Genomic DNA, 6,433 nt, shown 5'->3' with positions numbered 1-6,433 from the left:
TTTAAAATTCCCTATTACTCCCCCATTACTCCTTAACTTTTATTTACATAGATTTTTACGATTTTTTTAATTAGGGGAAAAAAAAATTTTTTTTTTTTCTTTCTTTTTTTTTTTTTTTTTGTTTTTTTTCTTTTTCTTTTTTTTTTCTTTTTTCTTCCTTTTTTTCCTTTCCGTTTTCTCTTTTACTTTCTATTTTTCTTCTTCTCTTATTTCTTTTAAAGTCCTCTAGTACTCCTCTACTACTCTTCATTTTCATTTTCACTACACTATAACCTTACCAAAAAAAAAAAAAGAAGCCCTATCTTTAAACCGAAGATTATTCTCTCCCAATCTTGACTCTCTGTTTTCTACCTCAGAACACCTCTATTTCCTCCTTTCCCCTTCTCTTCCCAATCCAATTCTGTGAATCCTTGTAGGTGTCTGAGATACGGAGAACACTCTGGGAACAGACAGCTGCGTAGATCTGTCTCTCTCCTCTTGAGTCCCCCCTTTTCTCCTCCTGCTCATCTCTATCTCCCTCCTCCCTTTTCTCCTGTTCATGTAACTCTGTGAACCTCTCTGGGTGTCCCTAACAGGGGAGAATCTTTTCGCCATTAACCTAGAAGTTTTATTATCAGTGCTGTATAGTTGGAGAAGTCCTGAGACTACAGGAAGAATAAAACTGAAATCCAGAGGCAGGAAACTTAAGCCCAAAACCTGAGAACACCAGAAAACTCCTGACTACATGGAACTTTAAGCAATAAGTGACCGTCCAAAAGCCTCCATACCTACACTGAAACCAACCACCATCCAAGAGCCAGTAAGTTTTAGAGCAAGACATACCACGCAAATTCTCCAGCAACACAGGAACATAGCCCCGAATGTCAACATACAGGCTGCCCAAGGTGACACCTAACACATAGACCCATCTCAAAACTCATTACTGGGCAGTCCATTGCTCTCCAAAAAGAAGAAATCAAGTTCCACGCACCAGTACACTGACGCAAGCTCCCCTAACCGGGAAACCTTGACAAGCCAATCGTCTAACCCCACCCACTGGGTAAATCCTCCACAATAAAAAGGAACCACAGACCTCCAGAATACAGAAAGTCCACTCCAGACACAGCAATCTAAACAAGATGAAAAGGCAAAGAAATACCCAACAGGTAAAGGAACATGAAAAATGCCCACCAAGTCAAACAAAAGAGGAGGAGATAGGGAATCTACCTGAAAAAGAATTTAGAATAATGATAATAAAAATGATCCAAAATCTTGAAAACAAAATGGAGTTACAGATAAATAGCCTGGAGACAAAGATTGAAAAGATACAAGAATTGTTTAATAAAGACCTAGAAGAAATAAAAAAGAGTCAATTAAAAATGAACAATGCAATGAATGAGATCAAAAACACTTTGGAGGGAACCAAGAGTAGAATAACGGAGGCAGAAGATAGGATAAGTGAGGTAGAAGATAAAATGGTGGAAATAAATGAAGCAGAGAGGAAAAAAGAAAAAAGGATCAAAAGAAATGAGGACAACCTCAGGGACCTCTGGGACACTGTGAAACGCCCCAACATTCGAATCATAGGAGTCCCAGAAGAAGAAGACAAAAAGAAAGGCCATGAGAAAATACTCGAGGAGATAATAGCTGAAAACTTCCCTAAAATGGGGAAGGAAATAGCCACTCAAGTCCAAGAAACCCAGAGAGTCCCAAACAGGATAAACCCAAGGCGAAACACCCCAAGACACATATTAATCAAACTAACAAAGATCAAACACAAAGAACAAATATTAAAAGCAGCAAGGGAAAAACAACAAATAACACACAAAGGGATTCCCATAAGGATAACAGCTGACCTATCAATAGAAACCCTCCAGGCCAGAAGGGAATGGCAGGACGTCCTGAAAGTAATGAAAGAGAATAACCTACAACCTAGATTACTGTATCCAGCAAGGATCTCATTCAGATATGAAGGAGAACTCAAAAGCTTTACAGATAAGCAAAAGCTGAGAGAATTCAGCACCACCAAACCAGCTCTTCAACAAATGCTAAAGGATCTTCTCTAGACAGGAAATGCAGAAAGGTTGTATAAACGTGAACCCAAAACAACAAAGTAAATGGCAACGGGACCACACCTATCAATAATTACCTTAAATGTAAATGGGTTGAATGCCCCAACCAAAAGACAAAGATTGGCTGAATGGATACAAAAACAAGACCCCCATATATGCTGTCTACAAGAGACCCACCTCAAAACAAGAGACACATACAGACTAAAAGTGAAGGGCTGGAAAAAAATATTTCATGCAAATGGAGACCAAAAGAAAGCAGGAGTCGCAATACTCATATCAGATAAAATAGACTTTCAAATAAAAGCTGTGAAAAGAGACAAAGAAGGACACTACATAATGATCAAAGGATCAATCCAAGAAGAAGATATAACAATTATTAATATATATGCACCCAACATAGGAGCACCGCAATATGTACGGCAAACACTAACGAGTATGAAAGAGGAAATTAATAGTAACACAATAATAGTGGGAGACTTTAATACCCCACTCACAACTATGGATAGATCAACTAAACAGAAAATTAACAAGGAAACACAAACTTTAAATGACACAATGGACCAGCTAGACCTAATTGATATCTATAGGACATTTCACCCCAAAACAAGCAACTTCACCTTTTTCTCAAGTGCACACGGAACCTTCTCCAGAATAGATCACATCCTGGGCCATAAATCTAGTCTTGGAAAATTCAAAAAAATTGAAATCATTCCAGTCATCTTTTCTGACCACAGTGCAGTAAGATTAGATCTCAATTACAGGAAAAAAATTGTTAAAAATTCAAACACATGGAGGCTAAATAACACGCTTCTGAATAACCAACAAATCATAGAAGAAATCAAAAAAGAAATCAAAATATGTATAGAAATGAATGAAAATGAAAACACAACAACCCAAAACCTATGGGACACTGTAAAAGCAGTGCTAAGGGGAAGGTTCATAGCATTACAGGCTTACATCAAGAAACAAGAAAAAAGCCAAATAAATAACCTAACTCTACACCTAAAGCAATTAGAGAAGGAAGAAATGAAGAACCCCAGGGTTAGCAGAAGGAAAGAAATCTTAAAAATTAAGGCAGAAATAAATGCAATAGAAACTAAAGAGACCATAGCAAAAATCAACAAAGCTAAAAGCTGGTTTTTTGAAAAAATAAACAAAATTGACAAACCATTAGCAAGACTCATTAAGAAACAAAGAGAGAAGAACCAAATTAACAAAATTAGAAATGAAAATGGAGAGATCACAACAGACAACACTGAAATACAAAGGATCATAAGAGACTACTACCAGCAGCTCTATGCCAATAAAATGGACAACTTGGATGAAATGGACAAATTCTTAGAAAAGTATAACTTTCCAAAACTGAACCAGGAAGAAATAGAAGATCTTAACAGACCCATCACAGGCAAGGAAATCGAAACTGTAATCAAAAATCTTCCAGCAAACAAAAGCCCAGGACCAGATGGCTTCACAGCTGAATTCTACCAAAAATTTAGAGAAGAGCTAACACCTACCTTACTCAAACTCTTCCAGAAAATTGCAGAAGAAGGTAAACTTCCAAACTCATTCTATGAGGCCACCATCACCCTAATTCCAAAACCTGACAAAGATGCCACAAAAAAAGAAAACTACAGGCCAATATCACTGATGAACATAGATGCAAAAATCCTTAACAAAATTCTAGCAAACAGAATCCAACAACATATTAAAAAAATCATACACCACGACCAAGTGGGCTTTATCCCAGGAATGCAAGGATTCTTCAATATCCGCAAATCAATCAATGTAATACACCACATTAACAAATTGAAAGATAAAAACCATATGATTATCTCAATAGATGCAGAGAAAGCCTTTGATAAAATTCAACACTCATTTATGATTAAAACTCTCCAAAAAGCAGGAATAGAAGGAACATACCTCAACATAATAAAAGCTATATATGACAAACCCACAGCAAGCATCACCCTCAATGGTGAAAAATTGAAAGCATTTCCCCTGAAATCAGGAACAAGACAAGGGTGCCCACTCTCACCACTACTGTTCAACATAGTGTTGGAAGTTTTGGCCACAGCAATCAGAGCAGAAAAAGAAGTAAAAGGAATCCAGATAGGAAAAGAAGAAGTGAAACTCTCACTGTTTGCAGATGACATGATCCTCTATATAGAAAACCCTAAAGACTCTACCAGAAAATTACTAGAACTAATCAATGAATATAGTAAAGTTGCAGGATATAAAATTAACACACAGAAATCCCTTGCATTCCTATATACTAACAATGAAAAAACAGAAAGAGAAATTAAGGAAACAATACCATTCACCATTGCAACAAAAAGAATAAAATACTTAGGAGTATATCTACCTAAAGAAACAAAAGACCTATACATAGAAAACTATAAAACACTGATGAAAGAAATCAAAGAGGACACAAACAGATGGAGAAACATACCGTGTTCATGGATTGGAAGAATCAATATTGTCAAAATGGCTATTCTACCCAAAGCAATCTATAGATTCAATGCAATCCCTATCAAGCTACCAACGGTATTTTTCACAGAACTAGACCAAAGAATTTCACAATTTGTATGGAAATACAAAAAACCTCGAATAGCCAAAGTAATCTTGAAAAAGAAGAATGGAACTGGAGGAATCAACCTGCCTGACTTCAGACTCTACTACAAAGCCACAGTCATCAAGACAGTGTGGTACTGGCACAAAGACAGAAATATAGACCAATGGAACAGAATAGAAAGCCCAGAGATAAATCCACGAACCTATGGACACCTTGTCTTTGACAAAGGAGGCAAGGATATACAATGGAAAAAAGACAACCTCTTTAACAAGTGGTGCTGGGAAAACTGGTCAACCACTTGCAAAAGAATGAAACTAGAACACTTTCTAACACCATACACAAAAATAAACTCAAAATGGATTAAAGATCTAAATGTAAGACCAGAAACTATAAAACTCCTAGAGGAGAACATAGGCAAAACACTCTCCGACATAAATCACAGCAAGATCCTCTATGACCCACCTCCCAGAATATTGGAAATAAAAGCAAAACTAAACAAATGGGATCTAATGAAACTTAAAAGCTTTTGCACTACAAAAGAAACTATAAGTAAGGTGAAAAGACAGCCGTCAGATTGGGAGAAAATAATAGCAAATGAAGCAACAGACAAAGGATTAATCTCAAAAATATACAAGCAACTCCTGCAGCTCAATTCCAGAAAAATAAATGACCCAATCAAAAAATGGGCCAGAGAACTAAACAGACATTTCTCCAAAGAAGACATACAGATGGCTAACAAACACATGAAAAGGTGCTCAACATCACTCATTATTAGAGAAATGCAAATCAAAACCACAATGAGGTACCATTACACACCAGTCAGGATGGCTGCTATCCAAAAGTCTACAAGCAATAAATGCTGGAGAGGCTGTGGAGAAAAGGGAACCCTCTTACACTGTTGGTGGGAATGCAAACTAGTACAGCCACTATGGAAAACAGTGTGGAGATTCCTTAAAAAACTGGAAATAGAACTGCCATATGACCCAGCAATACCACTTCTGGGCATACACACTGAGGAAACCAGATCTGAAAGAGACACATGCACCCCAATGTTCATCGCAGCACTGTTTATAATAGCCAGGACATGGAAGCAACCTAGATGCCCATCAGCAGATGAATGGATAAGGAAGCTGTGGTACATATACACCATGGAATTTTACTCAGCCGTCAAAAAGAATTCATTTGAACCAGTCCTAATGAGATGGATGAAACTGGAACCCCTTATACAGAGTGAAGTAAGCCAGAAAGATAAAGAACATTACAGCATACTAACACATATATATGGAATTTAGAAAGATGGTAACGATAACCCTATATGCAAAACAGAAAAAGAGACACAGAAATACAGAACAGACTTTTGAACTCTGTGGGAGAAGGTGAGGGTGGGATGTTTCAAAAGAACAGCATGTATACTATCTATGGTGAAACAGATCACCAGCCCAGGTGGGATGCATGAGACAAGTGCTCCGGCCTGGTGCACTGGGAAGACCCAGAGGAATCGGGTGGAGAGGGAGATGGGAGGGGGGATCGGGATGGGGAATAAGTGTAAATCTATGGCTGATTCATATCAATGTGTGACAAAACCCACTGAAATGTTGTGAAGCAATTAGCCTCCAACTAATAAAAAAATTAAAAAAAAAAAAAAAAAAAAAAAAGAAGAAAAAAAAAAAAAGAAAGTGGACACCCTTGTCTTGTTCCTGATCTTAGGGGGAATATTTTCAGTTTTTCACCATTGAGAATAATGTTTGCTGTAGGCTTATCATATATGGCCTTTACTGTGTTGAGGTAGGTTCCTTCTATGCCTATTTTT

This window comes from Cervus elaphus, chromosome 19 (genome assembly GCF_910594005.1).
Source record: "Cervus elaphus chromosome 19, mCerEla1.1, whole genome shotgun sequence".
Taxonomy (NCBI): domain Eukaryota; kingdom Metazoa; phylum Chordata; class Mammalia; order Artiodactyla; family Cervidae; genus Cervus; species Cervus elaphus.
The sequence above is the reverse complement of the archived record's forward strand: the minus strand, read 5'-3'. Positions refer to the sequence as shown.